We start from the raw sequence: 17,626 nt of genomic DNA, 5'->3' as shown, positions 1-17,626 counted from the left end.
TAAATGAAAAGCGTACAGTGCACACTAAGCACTTAGCAAAAGCTGATGGTGCTTTTGGAGTGGCCAAAGGATATCTTAATAGCAAACCAAGGTTCTGATCTTGACTGCAGGGCCATCATTCCTTCGTGAAACTGTGTGGTGTTTTCTGATGGTTTGGTTAAAGCCTGTTTTAATGCAGTACTATAGAACAGTAAAGAACTGCCTATGAAGCCACCAGGCCAGGACTTCAGCATCAATTGCTTGAGGGGAAGCATGGCATCAGATTAAGAATTCTGGCCTTGGATTCTGGGATCTGGCTTTACACCCTGGCTGCTCTCTGCTCGAACATGACCTGGGATGGATAACTTCATCACTCTGAGGCTTAATTGCCTCTTTCTCTGGCACACTTCCCTCATAGAGGTTGTCAGGAGGCTCAAATGAGGCAACTGATGTGAGCATGCTCAATCTGCACAGATTCATTATTACCTCTGTTGGTTTTCTGCAGCGAGTCCAGTAGAATACCAAACCCAGGCTGACAGGGGAGGGAGGAGATGGCAGGAGAAGGAAAGAGTTGGTTACAGTTATAAATTGAATTCCAAAGATACAAAATTGCTATTTGCAAAGAACCAAGGAGGAGGTTGTTTAGGTCAATTCCAACCTTGAAGCAGACCTGCTCTCTGAGCTTGTGAAGTGGTAACTGCCTGCTGGGCAGTAGCACTTGGAAGGATGGAGGGGCAGATGCAAGGGAAAGAGTTCAAAGTCCTGCATGGCTCCCTGGTTCTTTTCCATGGTAGCCATTTCCCTAAGGGTCCCAGCAGGGCTGAAAATATCCTTTGCCTCCAACACCGCTCAATATATTTTGGGCTGAAGAGGGGCTGGGGGAAGGGAAAGCAGAGCTGAGAGCTATCTATTGGTAATAAAATCTTCCAGAATGCACACAGCTTCTCTGGAGGCGGATGTGGAGAGAATCTGCTTAAGCAGGGGACACACACACACACACACACACACACAACCACAACCACCATCACCACCATCACTATACCCTCGCCTCCCAGCCAGCAGCTGCTCCCCTCCATGAACCTCCAGCTGCCCTTCCGCTAGCTGAGGCTTCTGGAGAGACTTACTACCACCCTGTTCTTGGGGCTCTGCATTGGTTTTACTTGAATTTAAATATAGAAGCTCTAGAAGAGAGGGGGATGGGAGAAAAGAAGCTGACACCTGCTCAATTCAGCATTTGCTGCTGCTGTGTCTGCACAACTGGATATAATCAACACTGGCAGGTGGGGAGTGGTGAGAAAGGCACAGTTTTGGACTCACAGGGTCCTGGGATCAAGTCTTAATAACTCACCATCTCTGAGTATGAGTGGGTCATATGGTCTCACTGATCCTCAGGGTCCTTGCACTTTTTGTAAAATAATTGGAAAAAAGCAATCATAGCATCTAAAATCTGTAATAGCTATAACCAACACTGAGTAGTTAAGTGCCAGGCTCTGTTCTAAGCCTTTTACATGTGGTATCTCATCCCATCCTTCCAACAACTGTATGAGTTAGGCATTCTATTTTTCCTGTGTCTAAGTTAACACATCAGCTTTTACTTCCTTCCCTTCCTGCCTCTTCCCATATGCCCTAAGGACACATCTGTGCTCTCACAGTTACCCTGAGATGGAGGCAACAACTGTCCTATTATGCAAACAAATGTGTCAATCAGGCAAATAAAATTCACTCTAGTATTTCAAACAGAGGGAATTTAATTCAGGGACTTCATTATTCAAGTGATGGAAGAGTTGAAGTGCTAACCAAAGGTAGTTGCTGCAGGAAATTGCCACCATTTCCAGGCCTTCTGGCTGGAGCAAGAGCTACAAAGGAAATGTCCAACCAGACAGAAACTGGGCCTCTGAGGAAGAGGCCCTTCAGAGCAGGAGCCATGGAGGAAATGCTGAGGGACTGGAAATGGCAGACAACCTGGCTTCCACCCCGCTCCTCCAGCTTTCTCCAAGTGCCATGCATTGACCAGGCTTATTTGGAAGCCAGTTGGGAGCTTAGAGAATGTAGTTTCCTGAAATGTGGAGCAGAGCAGAGGCAAGGCGAGAGCTAATAGACAAATCACGGCCACAAAGAGGAAAACATGGACTTATTTAAGGCTACAGACCTGAGGAAGTAGAGCTAAGGCTTAAACTCATGCCTCCTCCAGCCCACCTCCCAATCCTTTGTCTTGCCCAACAACTGATTCTCTTTATTCCACTTATTGTACCATGTTTTCTAGAGCTTTTCCAACTTTTTCAAGCTTCAAACTCTACCTTAACCCTAACCATTTTCTGTATTTCACCTGGTTCCTGGAATCATCAAAGGACCCAAGACCATGTGACCAAAACACCTTTGACATCTACTCTGACTCTTTTCCTACACTCACGCCTAGGGCTTTCTATCAGTCTGAGTATAAATACCCCTTCGCCCTTTATCGGTCATGGCTTAATTGGAAAGTGGAAACTGTATATATTCTGGATTAAAGGATTTGTGGGAGAAATTCATTCTATAATTGTGGTAGAACTTAGGAAATTAAGAGCCCAGAAATGGAAGTTGGAATATCAAGTAAAAGTCACTAAACAGCCCATCTCAAACACTGAGATGGATAGACAAGTTGGAGCTCACATAGGAATATGGGTAACCATAGACTACTGATGGAATGTGTCTGCAAAAGAAAGTTGATGGAAAAGAATTTGGAAGACTGTTGTTCACAGGTCTGATCGTGGTCTGGGGTTGAGGCAGGCAGAAAAGAGCTAAGCAAAGAATTGAAAGCAATAAATATAAGCTGGAATTTCTGCATCTAACATTCACTCTCAAAGACTAAAAGCAAAGACTAAAAACAAGATGGAGTCTGCCTGCACCTCTGCATGTGTATCTCGCCATATTTAAGTACAATGACCTTCAGAGGCTGAGTAATGACAGTTCCTTTTCTTTACTCTCCTAAATCTCATGCACTTTCTCCTTTGGTCCACTCTAACCCATAACTATAAGTGAAACATTGCTCCATCTAAGCCAGTTGACACAGTATAAAACCATCACATTGCCCCACCAAGGCTGATTCTACATTATGAAAGACACCCCTTCCCATCATCTTAAGGTCTTATGCTCTTGATTATCATATACTCTTTTTTTTAGGTTTTTTTTTTAGGTAAACACAATATCTTTATTTTATATTTATGTGGTGCTGAGGATCAAACCCAGTGCCTCACGCATACCAGGTGAGCACGCTACCTCTTGAGCCACGTCCGGAGCCCTATCATATACTATTTATCAGTTCTGTCTTATCTGTACAAGAACATGCCTCAAGCCTCTCCCATAGTGTAAATAGAAAAATTCCCCTGCAAGTGCTACTCTGGAAAGAAAGCTACCATTTCTTCTCTTATTTCCCACTTTTACCAAATTTGGGGTGGGGTAATGAAGTATATATGAGATGCTCCCCAAACCTGACCACCTGCTTACTTCTTAACCCCCTATCAATCATTGGACTTACTGCCCACCTCTCCATTGAAAGCACTTGCTCAGTGGTTAAGGGTGCTCTCTACTCTCAGCTAACACATAGGCCCCTTCCTTAGGGCTCATCTCTAGAGCACTGACATTTGTGTTAGCCAGCTTTCCATCACTGTGACAAAATACCTGAGATAATCAACTTCTAAGGTTGAAAAGTTTATTTGTAGTCATAATTTCAGAGGCTTAAGTCCATGTTCAGTTGGCTTTTTTGCTTTGGGGCCTGTCATGAGGCAGTACATCATGGTAGGAGTGTGTGACAGAGGAAGCTGCTCACCTCATAACACTCAGGAAGCAAAAGAGAGGGGGGGGAAGGAGCTGATGTTCCAATAACTCCTTCACAGACATATCCCTTCCACTAGGCTATTGCCTGCCAGTAGCACCTTTGGTTAGGGATCAAGCCTTCAACATGGGCCTCCTGGTGGATGTTGCAAACCGTTGTTAGTGATTCCACCATCTTGAAATTTACTGCTTCCTTGGTATCTATTATTCTGTTTTCTCCTGGCTTTCTTCCTTCTCTCATTCCAAACAATCTCTGTGAGCCTCTCTTTCTTTGCCCATCCCCAAGGGGCTTGGATTGCTCAGGTTTCCAGTCAAGCCCATTTCATCCCACTCCATGTACCCTGATTCCGTGAGTTCATCAGACCCAGGACTCCAGATGATAGCTCTATGTTAATTACTCCCAAATCCTTAGTTCCAGTCCAGACTGCTTTCCTGAGCTCCAGTTATTTCCAGCTACCAGCTGCAGATAATATGAAGGGATGCCCAAAAAGGACCATCTTGAGTGAGCAGAAATGGAATGAATAAAAATCAAACAATAACAATCTGTTGATGATTTTCAAACCCTTATTAAGTTCTGGGTATTATGCAAAGTTTTACACGCACTATTACTTTGAATACTCACTTATTCTAAGAAGTAGATACATTTTTAGCACCATTCTACAAATGGGAAAAATGAGGCCCAGAGCAACGATGGACTAACCTCAGGTCTGGTCCTGATGAAGTGATTCTGTCCTTGCCCTGAAAACCTAAGCCACAGAAAATATTTGCAAAACATGTTTATCAAAAGACTTGTATTGAAGATGTGAAGATAAATGGGATTTCACTTATATGTGCAATCTAAAAAAGCTGATATTGTAGAAGTAATGAATAGAATGGTGATTACCAGGAGCTGTGGAGGGAGGTAGAGAAGGAAGGAAAGGGGAGATATTAGTCACGAGGTACTAAAGTTTCCATTTAGACAAGAGGAACAAGCTACAGTGATCTATGACACCAAATGGCAATAAAATAAATAATAATGCATTATGTGTTTCAAAATTGCTAAAAGTGGATTTTACATTTTTTCAGCAACACAAACATACACACACACACACACAAGGATATGTGAGGTAATTTGTTAATTAGCTTAATTTAATCATTTCACGCATGTTTAAATTGTATCCCATTGTTCAAACAGTATCCCAGAATAAACATGTAATTATTATTTATCAATTTAAAGAAAATTTTTAAAAATAGAAAACATGAAAAAAATACGTGTGAGTCAGTAATAAAAATGCAACCAATCTGATAAAATGGAAAGAAGATTTCAACATATACCTCACCAAAGAAAAGAAGCTCAACATCATTAGTCAAACCACAATGAGATACTATTGCACCCCAGCAGAGTTAAAAATAAAGAGACTGATAATACTAAGTGTTGGCAATGATGTGAAGCAACTGCAATTCCCATGCATTGCTAGTGCTATGGGAGAACAGTACACCACTTTGAAACTATTTGTCAGTTTCTTTTGAGGTTAAACATATAGTATGACATGGCAGTCTAGTCCTATTTATTCAAGATAAATTAAAGCACATGAAAATAAAGCAAGATCTATGCGTGAATGTTCAGAGCAGCTCATACTCACAATAGCCAATAAGTGAAAACAGCCAAAATTGCTGTATTATCTACACAATGGGAAAGAATTCTCTTTTCATTACATGGAGCTAGAACCACTGGATAACCATTTCAATGTAGTAAGAATGAAGAAACTGTTAGTATGTGTAACAACACTGATGAATCACAATCACACAATGACAAGTGAAAGCAGCCAAATACAAAATGATCCTAATTATATGACTTTCTGGAAAAAGCAAAAGTATAGCAGCTGAAATTGGATCCGTGATCACCTGGGGCTGGCTATGAGGAATTCACTACAAGGGAGCATGAGGTTATTTGGGAGGAAAATGAAAGTATTCTCTATTCTGATTGGGGTGGTGGTTTTATTACTGTACATATTTGTCCCAACTCACTGAATTGTACCTATTATGTTAGTGAATTTCATGCATATATATTATAGATCATAAAGCTGATTTAAAAACTAATATGGAAAGTTGAAAGCAAAGATATGTACAGGATCTATTCAGAGTAAAAAAAAGAAAGGCACATGTTCTTCAGAATGGAGGAGTCCTAGAAGGCTTCGGAGCCTCTGGTGGACCTTGGAGAACAAGTAGGTATGAGACCACCAAGCTGGTTGTTGCCTGCGGTTGGACTCAGATGGCTCCAACAGGGAATAGGTGTGGGAGGATGGGGAAGTTTTTCCTCAGGGTATGAAGCATAGGGTTCTTAGAGCTCGTAGTCACCAGGGCATAAGGGTGTGTGGAACACAGACCAAGGATAATGTTGGATGAAAACTTTGAGAGACTGAAGAATTCTCATCCCTGCTGCCCATTTCTGTCATACAGACATGTCCTCTTACTTTGGTCAAGTGACCCCTTTCTCTGGTCACAGTTTGACTACCTATAAAATGGGAGATGATGAGTAGACTTGATCTAAGGAGACTTGGTCTCTAAGGTCTCTTGCTTCCTTGAATTTCAATGATAGCATAAGTGTTGTCTTCTGCTGGCTTGGTCACATCCAAGGGCCCAGTGCTCTCAACACCTGCTTGTATGACCCACTTCCTTCTCCTTCACCCTCCTAACATCAGAGGGCCACCTACCGGGAACAGGAATGCACAGAAAGGAAGACAGGGCTGGCCAGGAAGGACAAAGATCTAGGGTCTAGCCTAGAGCTCAAGTCGTGAGAAGTCAGAGGCAGAAATGTGAAGCCAGCCAGGTACCATAGGTCTAGAAGCAGCTAGGTTCATTCACGGATAATCACTGATGGAGCGACTATATCTGATATCGCACACACTTATTAAGCACCTCTGGGAGCTTGGAGCTGAAATTTAGAGTGAAAAAGAAAAAAAACGCGATCTTTGGTATAGGAGTCTAAGTTGTGAGGTGAGGGCCGATCAAATTTGTTATTCAAAAAGAAAACTGTCTGCCTGAATGCATCTTAGGTGTGAGAGTTTCCATGATTTACACATCAGAAAACCGGAGCTCAGAAAGATTAAGAGTATTGATCCAGCTAGAGCCTGTGTTTTTTAGCCAACCCCACAACCTTTGCTGGCAACAATCTGTGCCCTGTGTATTACAGTTTCTCTTTCTATTCATTATATTCCTAAAGTAGTACTAAGGGGGGAGGGGAGGGAGGGGGAGTGGATGGAAATGAGGCACCCCCAGGTCAGATGTGCTGGGCTCACACTTCAAGTCGGCTGCGCTGTGATACACTCTGTTTGAGCCTGGTCGAGAGGCCAGGCATTCCCAGGGGCTCCGGTCAGAGGGAACTGCTGGCAGCCCTGTCCAACAAAGATGTCTCGTTGCATCTTGTTCCTATCGATTACCCACCAAAGTGTCTCTCATTGTTAGGCATTCCCCAGGGGCCAGCAGGAGAAAAGAATTCCTTTCTCCTTTTGTGCATTTAATGACATCCAATCCTACCCAGTGATCTCTGCCCTCTTCCTAGAGGCAGAAGAGGAGGAGGGATGAGGGGAAGAACAGAAAGAAAACACAGAGGTAGGGGCACAGGCAGAGGCAAAGAGAGAGATGGAGAGAGACAAAGGCAAAGACCCAGAGATGGAGAGACAGAAACAGAAGAAAACCAGCACAGAGACACAGAGAAGCAGCAGAAGCACTCACAGAGACGGAGAGAGACAGTGAAGCAATCAGAGACAAGAGACAGAGGGAGAGATGGAGGCAGATCAAGAGAGGGAGGGGGAGAGAGAGAAAAAAGAGGAGGAGGAGGAAGGTGAAGGAGACAGAGAGAATGGCAGTGGGAGAGAGACAGGTAGAAAGAGCAGCAGGGAAATAAACACAGGTTACAAGAGAGAAGTAGATAAAAAAAAAAAAGTAAGGCAGGTGAAGAGGAGGGAATTTGAGGCAGATGGCAATGGTCCTTGGGCCCCTTAGTCCCCCTAAAGTCCAGCTGCTGAGAAGATTCACTGAGGAACTGGGTCCAACCAGACACAGCTCACGTACACCATTCCCATCCCCAAATTTGGGATTGGCTGTGCTACCATTTCATGTGCAAACTATGGGAAGTCATTAACTCCCCTTTATGTGGGAATTAGAGGTCCCAAGGCCCACCATCTGTGGCTGCCCAAGCCTCTCTCCTCTCAGTGCAGGCAAAGGCACCAGAACAGACTTGGAACCCTGGAGACAAAGGTCCATGTGCTCCAGGCCCAGACTGATCCCTCACCACTCTCTCTCTCTTTTGTAGTTATAGATGGACAGAATGTCTTTATTTTATTTGTTTATTTTTATGTGGTACTGAGGATCAAACCCAGGGCCTCACGCGTGCTAGGCGAGTGCTCTACCACTAAGCCACCACCCCAGCCCCCGCCTCACCACTCTTCAGATGCTCCTGAGGAGCTTCTGTCTCTCCCTGGCTCTGTGATTGCCAAAGCAATGTGGAAGCTGAAGCCTTCATGTCCAGTGCAACCTCTGAGCTCCACACACCTGTCCAGCGCACCCATCTGCCCCATGACCCACAGCGCCTGGTGCCTTCAGCACACACACACATAACTTAATTCATCACCCTTCATCAAATCAGTATTGCAAAGCACTTGGAGCCATGAGCCCTCAACAAATATCAGCTAATGGTTAGAAGACTTAGAAGCCATCCTGCTGCCTTGGCCCTCCTTCGGGGCACTGTCAGCTCTCACCATAACGTCCCCTAACTGAACCCTTGTGCTGGACACATGGGTTCCAATCCATCCCCCCAGGTTTCAGGGTGATCCCCCAGCAGGGAAGCTCTGCTCACCCCTTACCTGCAAGGGAGCATCCGCTCAGTCCCCACTGCAGAGAGTCCTCCACAGGCCGGAGCTTTCTGTATCTTTAGTCTTCATTCCTGGCACTCCTCATCCGTCCTCAAGATAAACCCAGCACACCCAGCTGTTCTCAGCCACCCGTGATTGTTCCTGAAACCCTGCCACCTCCTGGGAACCTACCTTACTCCTTACTATATTTTGTTTGTTTGTTTGCTTGTTTGTTTGTTGGCAGTGTCGGGGATTGAACCCAGGGCCTCATACAAGCTAGGCAAGCATTGTACCACCGAGCAATACCCCCAGCCCTACATTTCTTAAGTATCCACATGTACCAAGCATATACATCTATATGTGCAGCTTCAAATCTTCCCATGATAGGCATTATCTATCCATATTATCAAAGGAAGAAAGGTTTTTGTGGCCTCCACAAACAACACAATTCTCAGAGGCTGAACCCAGACTTGAATCCAGGGTCTTCTACTTTCACGACTTACCTGCCCACTGTGCCTACACTTTCAGAGCAGTTACCGTGCCTGAGGCAAATGCCAAGTATCATTGAATGCCAGTTTAATCCTCCTCACCCCCCTATGAAGTATGAGCCATTTTGCAGGGGTAAATATCCCTCCCCCATTTTGCATATCAGGAAACCATGGCTCAGAGAGGTTGAGTAACTTGCCCACATTACCAAGCTAGTATATGGGAGCTAGGGTAGAAAACACAGGCAGGCCAGCTCTAGAGCACAATTCCTTACCTGCTGTGAGAGGACAAATGGAGAATGAGTTCCATCTCCCCTACTGCTGTACCACCTTGCATAGTCACTTAATATCCCAGAGCCTCGACTTACAAGGCTATGAAATAGGCATAACAACACACTGCTTTAATTCCAAGACCAGGCGAAGGCTCAAGTTAAAAAAGAAAAAAGTAGGAAAAAACATAAGGTAGCAAATGACTTTCTAAACTCTAAAGGAGAAAGTCAAATCATCAAATATTAGGTTACAAGGAAGTGTAGCCAGGAAACACAGGAATTGTGTTTTCATACTGTTATGGTATAGATCTTAATGTCCCCAAAGGCCATGAGTTGAAGACCTGGCAGACAGCCTGTGCTATTGGAAGTCAACAGAATCCTTAGGAGGTGGGACCTAGTGGAAGGATGTGCCCTTGAAGGGGACACTGGGACCCTGGCCCCTCCTCTCTCTCTTTCTTCACTTCCTGGCTGCTATAGTAAGAACAGCTTTGCTCTACCACACACTCACAGCCACGATGTATGGCCTCATTATAGGCTGGGTTCATCAGCTTTGCACGGCTGTAACCAAAATACCCAACAAGAACAACTTAGAGGAGAAGTTTATTTGGGGCTCTCAGTTTTAAAGGTCTCAGTATCGGTCTCAGAGATGGTGGACTCCACTGCTTTGAGCCCGGAATGAGGCAGCACATCATGGGGGAAGGGGTCAGTAGAGGAAAGCAACTCAGCTCATGGAAGGGTTCAGAAAGCAGCAGGGTGGGGAGGTAGAAAAGGAGCTCGGGGAAGTTGCTCCCTTCCAATGCATGCCGCCAGTGACTACCTCCTCCAGCCAAGCCCCACCTGCCTACAGGTACCCCCCAGTCAGCTCATTCAAATTAGGATGGACTTATTATGTTACAGTTCTCATAAGCAATCATTTGACCTCTGAATATTCCTGTATTAACAGGCACTTTGGGGGACATCTCATATCTAAACATCTCATATCTCATATCTAACTGTTTCAAAAGCATCAGAGTCAACTTAATCATGGACTGAAATCTGAAACACGTGAGGGCCTCTTACTCAAGCCAGGTAAGCACTCTTCTATGGAGCCACATCTTCAGCTCCCTTTCCTTCTTTTGAGTATTTCAGGTATTTTGTCACAGCCATGAAAACCTGATTGACACACATACATTATCTCATACATTATCACATACGTTATCACATACACATTCAGCTGCACTACGACAGCAATGTCAGTGTTATTAGTCCTGTTTTACAAATGAGAAAATAGGTCACCATGGGAGACAGGCAAGCATCTGATATTCAGAGTATTTAATTCACATGCAAAAAGCACATTACAGTATACAAAATAATGCCTTGTTTCTTTGTGACTCTGGATGACCTTTTCTCGAAGATCTTGTGGCACAGACAGGACAGAAACCAGATCTGCTTTGTGAATGAACACTTTCCTAATTCTTATGTCTACAGAGATTTTATGACTTGCTCAAGGTTACACAGCCAGTGACAGAACTAACATTTGGATCCAAACTTTTCATCTCTTAGGCCAAACTGGATACCTGAAGGTCAGAATTAGCTAAAGCTTATGTGCTTCTAATGCTAAAGACAGGGAAAAGACAATTTTAGAAGGGAAAACCATGTTTTGATAAATCAGATAACTTGCCCAGGTTGACATGGCCAGTAAATGGTGAGTCTGAGAGCCAAGCACCTATGGTCAGACTCTGCAGCCCACGCTCTAACACACACTAATCCTACACCAGCTGGCACACTGGAAGGAATAAGGCAGTCCGTGAGAATCACCTCTCCCTCCATGGATTCCATAACTTGCATTAGCAGTAGCAACTGCCAAGTGCTATGCCACAACAAATACATGTCAAACCCTTTCTTTTAATCCTATAACAACCCTGCCAGGAAGACTTTATAATCCCTGTTTGCAGAGGAAGAAATGGAAGCTCAGAGTGGTGAAGCAAGAAAAGCTGTGGAGCTGGCATTTGAAGTCAGTTCCAAGGAATGCCACCCCGAGATCATCCACGAGTGAGATACTGGGCCAGGCCTGGGGTTATACAAGTGAGCTAGACACAGGATTATTTAGGGCTCTTGGGTTGTAAAGATCAGAAACCAACTCAAACTAGAAAAAGGGAGACATTTATCATAGTAATATAATGTTTTGCGGATCCTTAAGGCCAGAGTCTAGCCAGCCCTTTGAAAGGCTGGAAATAGAGATCGGTCAGCAACCTGGACAGGGCTTTGTCTGCTCCTAGTCTCTGCCCTTCTCTGTACCTCACTCGTCTCTTGAACAAGAAGCTTTCTGTTCTGTCCAGTCCACGTGGCAGGGAGAATATGGCCACACCAATGCTCCCAAGTTTACTTCTCCCCTCTTAAGGGTCCAGTATAGACAGAGCCAAAATCTCTAAGGCCACCTACTGGTTCCAGAAGGTCATCTGTATGGCCCAGCTTGGGTCAGGAATTCATCCCTGGTCCAAATAACAGTGACACTGGAATGGGGACACATCATTCAAGTGGGGTGATAGATGGGGAACGGAGTAAGAGGGAAGAACACTAGGACCTGGGCTGGACAAGCACCCCAAGCTATTTACTGACTGCTGATGTGATCCCAGCCCCTGAAGAGCTAGGGTTTAGCAAGCAAGTTGGACAGAGAGGTACACATTGAATCACAGTTGAGCCTTCTAAGGGTCCTGAGAAACATACATAAACTGCTATGACAAAGGGGAGAACTATCAACTTTATCTAAGAAAATCAAGGAAGAGGATCTAAACCATTGTACAAATAATGATAAGAACCTCAGAGGTAGTAAAGCTTTAAATGATACTTGCATGTATAACAAAGACTACAAATAAAATTTATTATAATTATAATTTTAGATTATGAAATACATAAGAATTCTTTGAAATTCACAATTTAGGATAATTTTTTGGGTGTTTTTGAAAAAATTTTATTAATGATTTGCTATAAAATTTAAAACTGGGGTCTTTATTTTTTTAACGCAGGGGCACTTGAACATTGAGACACATCCACAGCCCTTTTTTGTATTTTGTTTAGAGATAAGGTCTTGCTGAGCTGCTTAGCAGCTTGCTTTTTGCTGAGGCTGGTTTGGAACTAATGATGATCCTCTGGCCTCAGCCTCCAGAGCCGCTGGGATTACAGGCATGTGACACTGCACTCGGCAAAGTGGGCTCTTTTATCATTCAACCAGAACCAAGCAAGAGTGCAGGGCCTGGGGGAGGCAGTGTGGTCTAATGGAAAGAGCATTGTCATCAGAAATATCTGTGTTTTAAACCCAGCTCTAAATCTGACTGACTGATGTAGCGGAAGTTATACGCCCTCTCTCACCCTAATTTCTTATCACAAACCAGGATCAATAATGCCAGATTCTTGGGACTCTTAAAAATTCTGAATGACATAACTTATGGGAGCCAAATCATGTCATTCTTATGCTCAAAAACTTCCCAATAAATTCCAAAGTCCTCCCTGTGTCCTGCAAGGTCTGGTGTGAACTTCCCTGGACCTTGACCCCATTCCCGCTCATATCTGACCTCACCTTCTGCTCCCCATTCCCTGGATGACTCCCTTCCTGCCACACGGGCTCCTTGATGTCTTTCATGTGCTCCATGCTTTCACATCCTCAGGTGATGCCTGCTGTCCCCTAGGCCTAGAAGCTGCACCCAATATGTTTAATACTTACCTATCACCTTCTTCAAGTCCTGGCAAATATCTCCACTGACCATGCTGTTCAAAACCACAAGCTGTCTCCCCAGCACATCTTTTATCCTCTCCTGTTTTTTCATTATACCACCTTTCATTAGCCATAGTGTACTTACTAACCGTATGTATTGTCAGTTTTCCTCGTCACATGCGTGGTCTTCACACACATGGATTTTTCTTCTGTTGAGTTCCTTCTGTGGCTCTGTCTCAGCAACTAAAACAATGCCCAGGACATAGTGGCCCACAAATACATGAGAGCTCCTAGGATAGAACTCAGTACTCAACACCACTCCCTTCCTTCCTTCCTTCCACATCTTCTGAAACGGTTGCTTTCCCCAGGCCTGAGTTATATATTAGTTAGGACTGATGTCTTTTAAAAATACCATAGCATAGCCCATATTCAGACTATCCATATGTCAGGGCGTTTTCTCTCTTCTTTATTTCTATCCTTGCTTTTTCACAAGTTGAATAGACATAGAAGGTGCTCTATAAATATTTACGGAATTGACTTAATTACCCAAATCCCAGGAAAGGAAATAAAATAAATGTTCTGCCCACAGATAGCAACCCTTGGGATGATCAATTCATGATAAAAAGTCTCAACTACACTGAGGAATCCAGGCTACAAGAAAGGGTAGAGATGACAGTGTGCCCAGGCAGCAGGCAGGCAAAGAACCCTGGGTCCCTCTGCTCCTGGAGGGGCGTCAGTTGGTTTTGTCTGCCTGGCCCCCTTAGAAGAGCTGTTGTTCTCCATTCCAGTCTTATCATTCTAGCAGAGCTGCCAATCTTAGGACCAGTCCTGACCTTTGTCATCCACTATGGGATCCATGCCAATGCCCCTTTCCTCTGGCTCAATTAGTCCTACCAATTAAAGTCTTCTTACCCCCTTCTCAGAACAAAACTGTCTAGCAGGGTAAGATTCTTCCTATTTTAAGTAATGAAGATGGAAGGATTTGTACCAATGGCCACAGGTAGCCATTGCCCCTGCCACATGGAAGAAGACTGATCACAATGGGACAAAAAGAGAAATACAGAGAAAGAGGTGACGAGATAGGAGGTGAGGAAGAGAACATGATTAAAGCAAAACCTACTAGATCCCAATACTTGGAACAGTTGCTGACACATAGTAGGCACTCAAGAAATATTTGCTGAATAAATTGTTGAAGGGGAGGAGGACGAGAGAGGAAAAAGTGGGAGGGAAAGAACAAACTGATGATTTAATTTGTGTCCACATCCAAACAAATAGGTTTTCCACACTTATTCATGGAGTTAGTGTCATAGGCCCAGAGCTGTGCCAGGTGCTAATGTCAAAATGGTGAACAATAGACATACTTCCTTCCTTAGGGGAATTTACACTCTAGTGCAAGAGGTTGACAAAAAAGCAAATATGCTTGCCATAAGTCAAACAGCCTGTGAGGAATGCCTCTGAAGCCCCTGGGCTGCCCACTTTGAGGACCTCTCCTAGAGAAGCTGCCCAGCTCACCATAACTCCATAGCCCTGAACCTACCTCCAGTTCTCAGGGCTATGTGCATAGGGGTGATGTTGATGCCTTTGATGATGCTGAGCCAGTCAGCGTATTTAGCAGGATCTGGAAATTTTGACCTGAGAAGCAGAGACGAGGATTCATTGCAACTGAGTTTTACAAAAATCAAAACTTTAGATCAAAAACTTAGAATTCCTGCTGCTCAGATCCCTGGTCACTGCCAGGGATCTGCTTAGTTAATTGATCCTTGTGGGTTCTTTGAGCTTCCCCATGACTCCCAAGTAAATTCCTTTTTTTTGTTTAACCCTAACTAAAATAGTGATCTATTCTTTGTAATCCCCAAAATGGCACTAAAACAAAAATCTTTTTAATTCTCTGGAGAACAAAAAAAGAAAAAAAAAGGAAATAAAATAAGTGAGTTTTTAAAAAATAAGTAAAATTTATATTGCTTTGAGATTTTCATAAGATTGTTTGCACCTATCGCTTCCTCTTAATACCCATATCATTAAGAATCATTAAGGAAGTAGTATCATTATTTATTCCCATCTATGGATGCAGAATCAGCAATGTTAACTGTTACTGTATTTCAGAACTTTGAGATCAGAGAGACCAGTTTGAAACTACTTATTTCCATTAACTAGCTATATGATTTGGACATATTATTTAACCTCTCTGAGCTTAGATTTTATCATGTATAAAATGAGAAAGTGAAGTTATAACACTTTCATAAGGTTGTAAGGATGAAATTAGATCTTGGACATGAAGTTCTGAGTATGAATTTGGCCCTGAGCAGCATTCCATGTGCCTAGGATCCCCTGCCACCACCTTTGTCCTAGATACATTTGCAAAACTGTATACACATGTAATGTGTATCCCTACACACACACACATACACACACACACACACACACACACATTTGGGTGACTTGAACAGCCATAACTGATTAAACAGGGTTTGAACTTTGGTCTACTGATTTGAGAATGATCACTCTTTTTATCCATAAGATGCCAATAATGTAGGCAGACTCAAGTCTATGCTATGAAAAAGTTTGGATTTATTTGGTCTGGAGAAGATTTCAAGGAATATTTGAAGGGTTATTCCAAGGAACTGACCAGACTTACTCTGCAGGTACTCAGAAGTTGCTATGGTTTGAAAGAGTAGCCCCCAAAAGTCCATGTGTTAAAGCCTTGACCCCTAGGCTGGTACTAGTAGGAGGTGATGGGAACTTAAAGAAGTGGAGCCTACCTATTCAACATAGTCCTTGAAACTCTAGCCAGAGTAATCAGGCAAGAGAAGGAAATTAAAAAGATACAATAGGAAAAGAAGAGGTCAAATTATCTCTGTTTGCTCATGACATGATCCTATATTTAGAATACCCTAAATGTATACAGAAGACCTCTAGAGCTAACAAATTTAGTAAAGTAGCAGGATACAAGATCAACATACATAAATCAATCACTTTCCTACACTCCAATAATGAATCTGTAGGAAAACTATCCCATTCACAATAACCTAAAAAAAAAAAAAATTGAAGGAGGTGAAGGACCTCTACAATGAAAACTATATAACACTGAAGAAAGAAACTGAAGAGGACATTGGAAGATGGAAAGACCTTCCATGCCCTTGGATAGGCAGAATTAATAAAATAATAATAAATTAAATAACAAATATTAAATAATAAATGGCTATACTTCTAAAAACAACATATACTTTCAATACAATCTCCATCAAAATACCAATGACATTCTTCACAAAACTAGAAAAAACAGCTCTAAGATTCATTTGAAAAAACAAGAAACCCAAGATAGCCAAAGCCACTCTGAGCAAAACGAGTGCTGCTGGAGGCTTCATACTACCAGACCTCAAACTATAATACAGAGCTACAGTAATAAAAACAGCACGGAATGACACCAAAACAGACATAAAAACCAATGGAATGAAAGACAGAGACAAACCCACATAAATACAGTTATCTGATACCAGACAAAGGTAAACACACACACACACACACACATACACACACACACACACACACACACACACTAGAGAAAAGATAGCCTTTTTAACAAATGGTGCTGGAAATATTGAATAGCCACATGTAGAAGAATGAAATTTAATCCCTAACTCTCACCCTGTACAAAAGTCAACTCAAAGTGGATCAAAGACCTAAGAATTAGACTATAATCTCTACAACTGCTAGAAGAAAATGTAGGCCCAACCCACAAACATGTTGGCACAGGAACCAACTTCCTTAGCAAGACCTCTAAAGTGCAAGAAGTAAAACCAAAAATCAAAAAGCAGGATTTTCATAAAATTAAAAATCTGTATACTTAACGAAACAATGAAGTGTGTATGGAGAGCCTACAGAATGGGAGAAGATCTTTGTCACCTACTCCTCAGAAAGGACATTAATTTCTAGAATGTACAAAGAACTCAAAAATGTAACAGTAAAAAAAATAATAATAATAACCCAATAAATTATTGGGCAAATAACCAGACACTTCTCAAAAGAAGAAATACAAACGACCGCAAATAAGTGGAAATATGTTCAACATTTCTAACAATCAGGGAAATGCAAATCAAAACCACATTGAGATTTCATCTCACTCCAGTCAGAATGGCAATCATCAAGCATACAAATAATAAGTGTTGGTGAAGATGTGGGGGAAAAGGTAAAACTTTTATATTTTTGGTGGGAATGCAAGTTAGTACAATCACTCTGGAAAAATGTATGGAGACTCCTCAAACTTCTAAGAATGGGGGCTGGGGATATAGCTCAGTTGGTAGAGTATTTGCCTCACATGCACAAGGCCCTGGGTTCAAACCCCAGCACCATAAAAAAAATTCTAGGAATGAAACCATCATTTGACTCAGTTATCCCACGCCTCAGGGTATTTCCAAAAGATCTAAAATCAGCATACTACAGTGATACAGTCCCATCAATGTTTATTGTAGCTCAATTCACAATAGCCAAGCTATAGAAGCAACCTAGGTGCCCTTCAACAAATGAAAGGATAAAGAAAATTATATATAATGAAATATTACT

At 42.7% G+C, this 17,626-nt stretch overlaps 1 non-coding gene across 1 annotated transcript; it reads left to right on the top strand.

Moving 5' to 3' along the window:
- The first annotated feature begins 17,344 nt into the window (after positions 1 to 17,344).
- Trnav-cac lies at positions 17,345 to 17,418 on the top strand. Its single transcript has one exon. It is a non-coding gene; the product is annotated as a tRNA-Val (tRNA).
- Positions 17,419 to 17,626: the final 208 nt, after the last annotated feature.

This window comes from Marmota marmota, unplaced genomic scaffold, assembly GCF_001458135.2.
Source record: "Marmota marmota marmota unplaced genomic scaffold, marMar, whole genome shotgun sequence".
In the NCBI taxonomy this organism is placed as follows: Eukaryota; Metazoa; Chordata; class Mammalia; order Rodentia; family Sciuridae; genus Marmota; species Marmota marmota.
The sequence above is the reverse complement of the archived record's forward strand: the minus strand, read 5'-3'. Positions and strand labels throughout refer to the sequence as shown.